At 43.6% G+C, this 11,715-nt stretch overlaps 1 pseudogene; it reads left to right on the forward strand.

Moving 5' to 3' along the window:
- The first annotated feature begins 10,312 nt into the window (after nt 1–10,312).
- Nucleotides 10,313–10,817, forward strand: LOC112807696 (ferritin light chain pseudogene; annotated as a pseudogene).
- Nucleotides 10,818–11,715: the final 898 nt, after the last annotated feature.

Genomic DNA, 11,715 nt, shown 5'->3' on the forward strand with positions numbered 1-11,715 from the left:
AAGAGGTGTCTTTTTTTTTTTTAAGATGTTATTTATTTATTCATGAGAGACAGAGAGAGAGAGGCAGAGGGAGAAGCAGGCTCCCAAGGAGCAGGGAGCCCGATGCGGAACTCGATCCCAGGACTCTGGGATCATGACCTGAGCTGAAGGCAGATGCTTAACCATCTGAGCCACCCAGGTGCCCTAACCCTTGTGTCTTTAGGCTTGTGTGCTTTCTCTTCCTTTCGGAACTTTATATGGGAAGCAAATAGAATTACAAGGTTGCTGGGAGAACACAGAATCAGAAAAAGATGTTCATTAAATATTTCAAATGTTTATACATCATTTCCAGAATATCACACCTGCTACAGAGCACCTGTAGCATTTGGTCAGGCTTTAGAGGGGCCCTTCCATTGTCTGTCTCTGGAAGTTTCTGTGTTCTAGACTCCTGCAGCTGACTGATCCCCATTTTGATGGAATCCTCAACCACATTAGCACATTAAGTCAAGACATCAAGTATTCTGTACCTTTTAGATAAATGTCTCTGCTTTAATCCATAATTACACATTATTTGTGTTCTCCCAGAGAGCAATTTAATTTCCATTTTTTTGATGGACATCTCATTTGCTCCCTTTTATTAACTACCATAGGGTTAACTATTAGAGTCAAAGAAATAGCATTCTCTGCCTATTTCAGGCTAAATATTTTCCATTCTTTTTTTAATCTTTTATTTTTCTTTTTATCAAATGAAGATAATACACTGCCTAGATTTAAAAGCCAATAATGCTAAAATGATTTTAACAATAAATGGTGGAACACTCTCCCTCCCCTCCCAACACTTTCTCTGCAGCTTGGTACAAAGAGGCAGCCATTTTCAACTTTTACAATCTATTTCTACTGACACTTTCCTCCATCCATGTTTGTAAATCATATCTTCAGGCTGTTATTTCTTGAATTTTCTATTCCAGACATTATTGACTGACCTCTTTCTTTTTTTTTTTTTTAAGATTTATTTATTTATTTGTCAGAGAGAGAGAGCATAAGCAGGGGTAGTAGCAGGCAGAGGGAGAGGGAGAAGCAGGCTCCCCCCGAGCAAGGAACCCGATGTGGGACTTGATCCCAGGACCCTGGGATCATGACCTGAGCCAAAGGCAGACGCTTAATCGACTGAGCCATCCAGGCATCCTGACTGACCTCTTTCTATGGAAGATGAAGTTGTGGAAATCTTTTACACCCACACTTTTACCTCTCTTTTTTCTCAACTCTAAACTTAATGATATCCTGATGTTTTCTTAAGTCAATAATTACTGTTTCCATTATTAGGATTATATAAATATTATCACTGCTGAGCCATGAGGTTTACTATGAGAATGTTTCCTTTCCTGTATAATTTCCTGGCTTGCCTGAAGTTAATGATTGCCTCCCACTCCTGAAGTTCGTTCTTTAAAAACCAAACAGACTTATAAGGGTTTTATTATTTTGGGCGCCTGGGTGGCTCAGTTGGTTAAGCGACTGCCTTCGGCTCAGGTCATGATCCTGGAGTCCCAGGATCGAGTCCCACATCGGGCTCCCTGCTCAGCGGGGAGTCTGCTTCTCCCTCTGACCCTCTTCCCTCTCGTGCTCTCTATCTCTCATTCTCTCTCTCTCTCAAATAAATAAATAAAATCTTAAAGAAAATGTTTAAGAAAAAGGGTTTTATTATTTTTTTATTTTTTTAAAGATTTTATTTATTTATTTGACAGAGAGAGAGGAAACACAAGCAGGGGGAGTGGGAGAGGGAGAAGCACGCTTCCCGCTGAGCAGGGAGCCTGATGCAGGCCTTGATCCCAGAACCCTGGGATCATGACCTGAGCTGAAGGCAGACGCTTAACAACTGAGCCACGCAGGCGCCCCACTTATAAGGGTTTTAGATTTATAGGAAAATTATAAGGATAGAAGAGAGAGTTATTCTATAGCCCACACCAGGTTTCCCCTACCAGTAACATTTTTATATTAGTGGGGTATATTTGTTACAGTTAATGAACCAATGAGCTAGAGTTCATACTTAATTCAGATTTCTTTAGTTATTACCCAGTCTCCTATTCCTGTTCTATGATCCCACATTCTATTTTTTTTGAAGATTTATTTATTTATTTGAGAGAGCGAGAATGAGAGAGAGAGAGAGTATATGAGAGGGGGGAGGGTCAGAGGGAGAAGCAGGCTCCTTGCTGAGCAGGGAGCCTGATGTGGGACTCGACCCCGGGACTCCGGGATCATGACCTGAGCCGAAGGCAGTCGCTTAACCAACTGAGCCACCCAGGCGCCCCCCACATTCTATTTTTATTAAAGATTTTATTTTTAGGTAATCTCTACACCCAACTTGAGGCTTGAACTCACAACTCCAGGATCAAGAGTCATATACTCCACCAACTAAGCCAGTCAGGCGCCCCGCCCACGTTCTGTTCTGCAGTTATGTCTCCTTACACCTAAGTCTGACTGTTTTTCAAACATCCATGTTTCTGATGACCTTGACAGTTTTGAGGTGTGCTGGTTGAGTATTTTTGTAGAATGTCACTCAATCAGGATTTGTCCGATAGCCTTCTCATGGTTAGACTGGGGTTTTATGTTTTTGAGAGGAAGATCGTAGGAAGAAAGTGCCATTTTCATTTTTCAGTATGTCTCTGTCTGCTTCAGTTTGTTTTTCTTTCCTGGAGGCATTTCTTCTAGAACCTTCTGCTCCAGTTTGGATTTGGTGTTGCCTGCTAATTGTCATCCAGAGATGTACCTTCATTCACTTTTTTCCTTGAGATTCTTTTCAAGGTTCTTCTGTACTGGATTTCTCTTCCCTGGATCTCTTTTCTTCTTCCTCCTCCCCTCCCCCTCTGACTGGGTGCAAACATGCCAGGAGTTGAGGGGCAGTCTCAGGATTTCGGAAACTCAATCTCCTTTTCAAGTTTTATGTCTCATCCCTGCTGTCTACTTTGCCTAATGTCTCTGACCTCAAGGCCTTTCTAGTTCAGTTCAACAGCAGGTTGCTAGAGAAGGGATGCTCACTGACCCTGCCAGAGGACAGAAGGGACCTGTGGGCCCAACATTCTTTGTATATTAGACTATCAACTTACCTGTTTTCAGCTCACTCCTCAGCTTCTAACACACCCGGTACCTTCAGTTACTGATGTTTTTCAGTTTCTGCAACAATCAGCTTGCTGCTTGTTGGTTTCTCCTTTGACGAGACAGATTTCAATTTCTCTTTCTCTGTTTTACCAAATTAGTGACTAGTCTTCCATCTATTTTGCATCATTTTGGTCTTTTCCCTTTCCATCTTTATCCACATGTAATAAATCATTTGAACCTTTTGATTCCACCTCCTAATTATCCATGAAGTTTACTCCCTATCTGTCCATTCTCATTGCCATGGTTTTAATGTAGGCCCTCATCATTTTCCTCCTATACTGTTACAATAAAAGTCTGTGTGTTCTCCATGGTTTTCATCTTTTTCCACATCCACTGCTCTCCCCATTTTCTTTCTAAAACATAATCTTATTTTTTTCACTTCTCTGTTTAAAATTCTTTGAAGAGTTTCCTGTTACTTGCTAGAATAAACTCCAAACTCTTCAAATACTATCCTCCTTCAAAATCTGGACCCTGCATACCTTTTCCAGTCCCGTTCCTTGCCACCATCCCCAACATGGTATTCTACCTTGCAGAGCAAACTATGTTCTGACAGACCTTCAGAACTTCTCATAACTTCTTTCCTCTTCCTAAACATCACTCCATTTCCCCCGTTCTGGAAAAGTGTTTGCTTATCCACCCAAGCTCAGATCAAACATCACCTCAGGGAAGCCTCTCCCAATCCCCAAAATGAATTAACTCATTCTCTTCTCTATGCCCTCATAGCCCCTCTCACAAACCCCCGTTACAGCCCTTTTATATTGTGTGGCGATGGTTTAGGAGCCTATTTCTCACACAGCCTGTCCTTCCCATCTTTGTTCCTTTCTTTTTCTTACCCTCCCGCTACCTCTCAGGTTATAGCATGATACCTTTAACACAGTAGGGCGACTAACATATATTGAGCACTTAGGCTCTTAATAAATATTTGTTGAATAAATGAAGGCAACACATGAGAGATTTCAGGATGCCTGAGAATCCCTACTGATGCAGTTTCTGAAGGTTGGTGAGGTCCGGAGCTGATCTTTTTGATGCAAAAAAGTGGTTTTATTAAAGCATAGGGACGGGACCCATGGGCAGAAAGAGCTGCTGCCCTGGGGTTGTGAGGAATGGCTGATTATATACTATGGGATTGGGGGAGATAAAGAAAAAGGGAGGTGCCCAAAAGGACTTTCATATACTAAAGAAGACCCTCAGGATACTGGAGACCCTGCTATTATCAAGATAAGGTTGTTTTTCCCTCTAGCACAACATTAACATTAAGATAGTTGGAAGAAGGGCCGCCTGGGTGGCTCAGTCAGTTAAGCGGCTGCCTTCAGCTCAGGTCATGACCCTGGGATTGAGTCCGGCATCAGGCTGTCAGCTCACCGGGGAGGCTGCTTCTCCTTCTCCCTCTGCCTGTCTCTCTCTCTCATATAAATAAATAACATCTTTAAAAAAAGAGAGAGAGAGAGTTGGAAGTTTCCTGGAGGAATGTCACACATGTCCCACCCAGGAGTGGGGTGGGGGGAGGTTGCTGGCTGTCAGCTTGTGCTTTGTCCTCAGCTGGCCTTCTGCTCCCTCATCACCTACCCTTGGGATTTTCTGAGGTCCTTATTTTAGGGGTTTACACAAAAATATGCCTGCAAGCACAGGTGTGCATTTCCTTAATTGTGACTAATGACAAGACAGGCAGATAAACTTCAGAACGGCAGGGCTATAACTTAGGCAGCCTTGCCTGTAAGACAGTTTTTTGTTTTTTTTTTTTAAGATTTTATTTGTCAGAGAGTGAGAGAGCAAGCAGGGGGACTGGCAGACAGAGCAGGCAGAGGGAGAAGCAGGCCTCCCACTGAGCAGGGAGCCCGATGCGGGACTTGATCCCAGCACCCTGGGATCATGACCCGAGCCGAAGGCTGACTCTCAACCAGCTGAGGCACACAGGCGTCCCTGACTGTAAGACATTTTGAGGCTGGCTAGATTGTAATCTCCAGAAAGTGGGAATTTTTATCTTTTTGTTTACTGTTGTATCCTCAGTGCCTGGTACATAGTAAGTACTTGTCTTAGGGCACCAACAGGAAATTGATGGCACACTGGAAATAGGATAACTCGAGGAGAGACCATTTATAAAGGTGTAGGTGGGGTGTAGGGGAATCACAAATGATAGCAAAATGGGGCGCCTGGGTGGTTCAGTTGGTTAAGCGTCTGCCCTCGGCTCAGGTCATGATCCCAGGGTCCTGGGATCGAGCCCCACATCGGGCTCCCTGCTCCGCGGGAAGCCTGCTTCTCCCTCTCTCACTCCCCGTGCTTGTGTTCCCTCTCTTGCTTTCTCTCTGTCAAATGAATAAATAAAATCTTAAAAAAGAAAATGACAGCAAAATAGCCCAGGGCTTATAACGGTGAGAAGCTGTTACACCAGCCTAGGTCTAAAACGGAGAAGTTATACAGACTTGGCTACCCTGCCCTTGAAAAGAACAATGACTGGCAGTCACGGCCAACTGGTTGCTGGAAAGGCCCCCTCCATGAGGGTAACCTCAGTCTAAATCACAAGGTTCAAGAGTACGTGGAAGAACTCCAGCTCAATGGCTGGCATTAACACAAAAGGACTCTAATCTAGTATGGGGATCAAGCAGCAAGAATCTCTAAACCAAGGTTGGCAAATGCATGGCATACACACCACCACCTTTTCCTTCCGCATTTCCCAATCTTGCCCTGAAGGCCGACTTTCTTTGTGAATTACAGTTCTCTTTCTTACTTCACCCAGAAAAGGCCCCACAGTACTTTTTTGTTTTGTAAGGTGTAAAATGCTCCAGGTAGCTAGCGACTACAGGTAAATTGCTGTTACCGGATATGAAACCTATTTGCCAAACTGGCTCGGGTCAAATAAGAATAGAAGTAGGGTTAGTAGGGGTCTTTCCAGTTTGAAATAGGTCCCTGGCAATCAGCTGGGGATACAAAGGTTGGATCAGCTCCCGGGAGAAGAAACTGCCAAGTGCTAGACTAAGCAGATTTTGGGGGGCTCCAGACAGCCAGGCTAAAGTTCAAGTTAGGATTCTGGTCCTAAGGGAGGGAATGATGCAAATCACCAATCAAAGCAGAAATTCTACAAACTGGTCAAAACAATTGAGAGTTGAGGAAAAGGCATAGAGGACATGTTTTTCAGAGTAAGATTGATTTCAGACTCATTTGCTGGTGGAAATGATATTTCTAATCTGTTATTGGGGATGGTGTGGACTGACGCCAGAAGTTGGCATAACTGAACTCACAACAGCCATATTTTATTTTATTTTATTTTTTTAAAGATTTTATTCATTTGACACAGAGAGACACAGCGAGAGAGGGAACACAAGCAGGGGGAGTGGGAGGGGGAGAAGCAGGCTTCCCGCGGAGCAGGGAGCCCGATGTGGGACTCGATCCCAGGACCCTGGGATCATGACCTGAGCCGAAGGCAGACGCTTAACGACTGAGCCACCCAGGTGCCTCACAACAGCCATATTTTAGGTACCTGCAGCTAAGCAGGGAAAGATAGGGAAAAGAGTAGTAATCTGCTTTCTTTTTTCTTCTCCTCTCCTTTTAAAAATGATTCTAAATTAAGCAAGTTTATGCTGTGAATGTTTAATTAAAACAAGCGCATGAGATCATAATAACTACTATTTACTGAGTATCTACAGTTTTATGCTTTAGATGTATTCTCATTAATCTACATAACAACTGTATAAGGTAGATATAATTATACTTACCTTATAGATGAGGAAATGGAAGTTTAGAGTAATAAAACAAATAAGTTGTAACTTTAAGGTTTCGATCCAAGCTTACTTGGCTTTAAAGCCTGAATTATTTCTGGTACTTCAGAGGCCTATGCTATCCTGTTGAGACCCATGATTTCAACCAACCTCATCTTGGATTACTCTGGGTCATTATAAATGATGAGGACAAGCAAACTTAATATGGTAAGGCCAAAGGAGGGTAGATATTAGCAAATTACAAAATATCAGCATGGTTAAGAATAACCAGAATAGGGGCGCCTGGGTGGCTCAGTCATTAAGCATCTGCCTTCGGCTCAGGTCATGATCCCAGGGACCTGGGATCGAGCCCCATGTCGGGCTCCACAGGAAGCCTGCTTCTCCCTCTCCCACTCCCCCTGCTTGTGTTTCCTCTCTCGCTGTTTCTCTCTCTGTCAAATAAATAAATAAAATCTTAAAAAAAAAAAAAGAATAACCAGAATATTTTATTCATCTTTAAATTTTTTTATGTTAAATATTGTACCTGCCCATACTCAAAGTACTTTCTAAGAGAAATCGTCTCACTCATGGTTTCTGAGGACAGGGCAATTTTTACTATGCTATTTTTCTCTTGCATACTTCCCAGATGTGTGCCCCAGAGACAGGCAACTGTCCTAAGAGCTGCCAGTCCTTCAGCTAGCCTGGGACCTCCCACACAGCCTGAAACAAAGTAAGACACTTGCCTGAGATTTTCTCACTTAGATATTGGAATTTGCAAATACGGAGAATGTTAGGGAAGGGTAGAATGGGAGGCTTGGTGGATCATGGCAAACCAAAGCAGAAGCTATGAAATAAAACACACAAAAAAACAAGATAAACAAATATGTAACTCAGGGTTCTAACAAGAAACAAAAGACATGTGCAAATGAGAAGTTGAGGAGAGTTTGTCTACAAAGGAACTAATTAGAAATGTGTGGGCAGGGTGTAAGGAGCTATAGCGATAGCAGAGGCACGTAATCTGGGTAGCAAGGGAGCTATTACCAAACCCTAGACCTGAAGGGGCATGGGAGAAAAGAGGTTGGTGGGGAAAGCTGTGCACTTTGAGAGGAGCAGTGATCTTTGGTTGAGGGACAGTGTGCCTAAAGTGACCTTGCAAGGAGGGAGGATAAATACACTGACCTCATTCTGTATAGGTCAGGATTTCAGGAAAGAGGGCCCTGTGGTGAAGGATGAAAAGTGGATCTGGAGGAGCAAACGGAAGATATTTTAGAAAAATAAAACAATGAGTAGAGGGAGGAGAACAGAACAGACATGCAGAGAGAAAAAGTTCCTGTAAAAGAAAAAGAGACGCTACCCAGAAGGAAGACTGAAGGGTAGCTAATTCCTAGAATTGCCTCAGCTCTTGATGACTTTCCAGTTTGAAATCCAGTTCCAATTTTAGTCTAGGCATAGCTTTACAATAGACTCTCTTCCTTTAAAATAGTCTATGAGCAATTCATGGTTTCTTGTAGCCCTTATCTTTTTTTTTTTTTAAAGATTTTTATTTATTTATTTGAGAGAGAGAGAATGAGAGAGAGAAAGCACATGAGACGGGAGGAGGGTCAGAGGGAGAAGCAGACTCCCCGCCGAGCAGGGAGCCCGATGCGGGACTCGATCCCGGGACTCCAGGATCATGACCTGAGCCGAAGGCAGTCGCTTAACCAACTGAGCCACCCAGGCGCCCTGTAATGTCAATTTTGATATATGTATTCATCACCACAGTCAAAATAACATTTCCATCCACTCCAAAAGTTTCTTGTACCTCTTTGTAATCTCTCCCTCTACTTACATACCCAGGAAACCATTCATTTACTTTCTGCCACTTTGCATTTTCTACAATTTTATATAAATAGATCAAGCCATATATTCTTTTGTCTGCCTTTTTTCTTTTTTTTTTTAAGAAGAGATTTTCTTGGGGCACCTGAGTGGCTCAGTCGTTAAGCATCTGCCTTTGGCTCAGGTCATGATCCCAGGGTCCTGGGATCGAGCCCTGCATCGGGCTCCCTGCTCCGCGGGAAGCCTGCTTCTCCCTCTCCCACTCCCTCTGCTTGTGTTCCCTCTTTCGCTGTGTCTCTCTCTGTCAAATAAATAAATAAAAAATCTTTAAAAAAAAAGAGATTTTCTTTTTTTTTAAGATTTTAATTATTTATTTGAGAGAGAGAAAGTGCACGAGCAGGGGGAGGAGCAGAGGGAGAAGGAGAAACAGACTCCCCACTGAGCAGGGAGCCCGATGTGGGACTCGATCTCGGGACTCCAGCATCATGACCTGAGCCGAAGGCAGTCGCTTAACCGACTGAGCCACCCAGACACTCCTCACCTGCCTTTTTTCAGTCTGCAGAATTTTTCTGAGATTCAACTATTTTGTTATGTGTATCAATAATAATTCTTTCTTTTTTATTGCTGAATAGTTTGTCCTTATATGAATATACCTCAATTTCTCCATTCATGTCTTTTTTTAAAAAAGATTTATTTGAGAGAGGACATGCATGCACATGGGCGGGGGGAGGGGCAGAGGGAGAGAGACAGAATCTCAAGTAGACTCTGTGCTGAGCCTGATGTGGGGCTCGATCTCATGACCCCAAGATCATGACCTACACTGAAAGCAAGAGTCAGATGCTTTAACCAATTGAGCCACCCAGGCGCCCATTCATGTCTTTTTTTAAAATTAAGGTATATAAGACATTATCTTAGTTTCAGGTATATGACATAATGATTTGATATTTGTATATATTGCAAAATTACCACCACAATAAATCTAGTTAATATCTGTCACCACATATAGTTGCAGAATTTTTTTTTTTAAAGATTTTATTTATTTGACAGAGACACAGCAAGAGAGGGAACACAAGCAGGGAGAGTGGGAGAGGGAGAGGGAGAAGCAGGCTTCCCGCCGAGCAGGGAGCCCGATGCGGGGCTTGATCCCAGGGCCCTGGGATCATGACCCGAGCTGAAGGCAGACACTTAACGACTGAGCCACCCAGGCACCCCAGTTGCAGAATTTTTTTCTTGAGAGGACTTTTAAGATTTACTCTCTTAGCAACTTTCAAACATGCAATATAGTGTTATTAACTATAGTTGCCACGCTGTACATTATATCCTCATGGCTTACTTATTTTATAACTAGTAGTTTGTATCTTTTGACTCCCTTCACCCAATTCACTTACCTTTCACCCCTTCCTCTGGCAACCTATAATCTATGAGATTATGATGATGATGATGTTTTTAAAGATTCTACATATAAGTGAGGCAGTGTGCCCAGTGGTCCTGTGGCTCTGTCTCTTGCTTCAACAGTGTTTGGACAGAACAAACCCAGGGACGCCCCTTCTACCAGCCTCCTACCACCTTCCAACCTTTTTTCCAGTGTTAACTTTCAGAGCCATCTTCTTAGCCATCCTCTGCCTCCTGGACCAGCTAACACCCTATTTTGAACTTAGCTCCTTATTACCAATCAACCATGAGCACCCAGATTTGTCAGAATTATTCCACCAAGGTGGAGGCCACCATCAGCTGCCTGGTCAACATGCATCTTCGGGCTTCCTACACCTACGTCTCTCTGGGCTTCCATTTTGAAGGTGATAATGTAGCTCTGGAGGACACCGGCCACTTCTTCCACAAGTCAGCGGAAGGGAAGCACGAGGGAGCTAAGCATCTCTTGAAGATGCAAAACCAGCGCGGCAGCTGTGTCCTCTTCCAGGAAGTGCAAAAGCGGTCCCAAGATGAGAGGGGCAAAGTCCTGGATGCCATGGAAGCTGCCCTGGTTCTGGAAAAGAGCCTGAATCAGGCCCTTTTGGATCTGCATGCTCTGGGTTCTGCCCATGCAGACCCCCAACTCTGTGACTTCCTGATGAGGAGGTGAAACTCATCCAAAAATGAGCCACCACCTGACTAACCTCTGCAGCCTGGGTGGTCCCAGGTGAGTCGCTGTTCAAAAGGCTCATTCTCAAGCATGACTAGGAGCCTCTGGGGCCTAGCAGCCTTTGAAGGGCCCCTCTGGCATCCCCCTGGTGCCAGGGCTTGTGCCTGAGGCTCTCCCTGCAGCCACTAGGCAACTTTTTTTTTTTTTAAGATTTCATTTATTTATTTGACAGAGAGACACGGCGGGGGGGGGGGGGGGGGAACACAAGCAGGGGGAGTGTGAGAGGGAGAAACAGGCTTCCCTGAGCAGGGAGCCTGAGGTGGGGCTCTATTCCTGGACCCTGGGATCATGACCTGAGCCAAAGGCAGATGCTTAAAAAATGAGCCACTCAGGCACCCCACTAGGCAGCTTTTTAACCACCCCCTGGAGCCCTCTCCCAAGCCGTGGACCAAATGGAAATAATAAAGCTTTTTGCAGGGAAAAAAAAAGATTCGACATAGACCTGAGATCATAGGGTATTTGTCTTTCTATGTCTGATTTATTTCACTTAGTATAATGCCCTCAAGGTCTACCCATGCTGTCACAAAAGGGAAGATTTCATTCTTTTTTATGACTGAGTAAATATTCTACACCACGTCATTATCCATTCTTCCATCAAAGGACACTTAGCTTGTTTCCATTATCTTGGCTATTTGAAATAATGCTGTGACAAAAGTGAAGGCACATCTATCATTTTGAGTTAGTGTTTTTGTTTTCTTTTTTTTTAATTTTTTTATTGTTATGTTAATCACCATATATTACATCATTAGTTTTTGGTGCAGTGTTCCATGATTCATTGTTTGTTCATAACACCCAGTGCTCCATGCAGAACGTGCCCTCCTCAATACCCATCACCAGGATAATCCATCCCCCTCCCCCCCTCCCCTCTAGAACCCTCAGTTTGTTTTTCAGAGTCCATCATCTCTCATGGTTCGTCTCCCCCTCTGACATACTCCC

This window comes from Callorhinus ursinus, unplaced genomic scaffold, assembly GCF_003265705.2.
Source record: "Callorhinus ursinus isolate GAN/ISIS: 27379988/994484 unplaced genomic scaffold, GSC_fseal_2.0 scaffold31, whole genome shotgun sequence".
Taxonomy (NCBI): domain Eukaryota; kingdom Metazoa; phylum Chordata; class Mammalia; order Carnivora; family Otariidae; genus Callorhinus; species Callorhinus ursinus.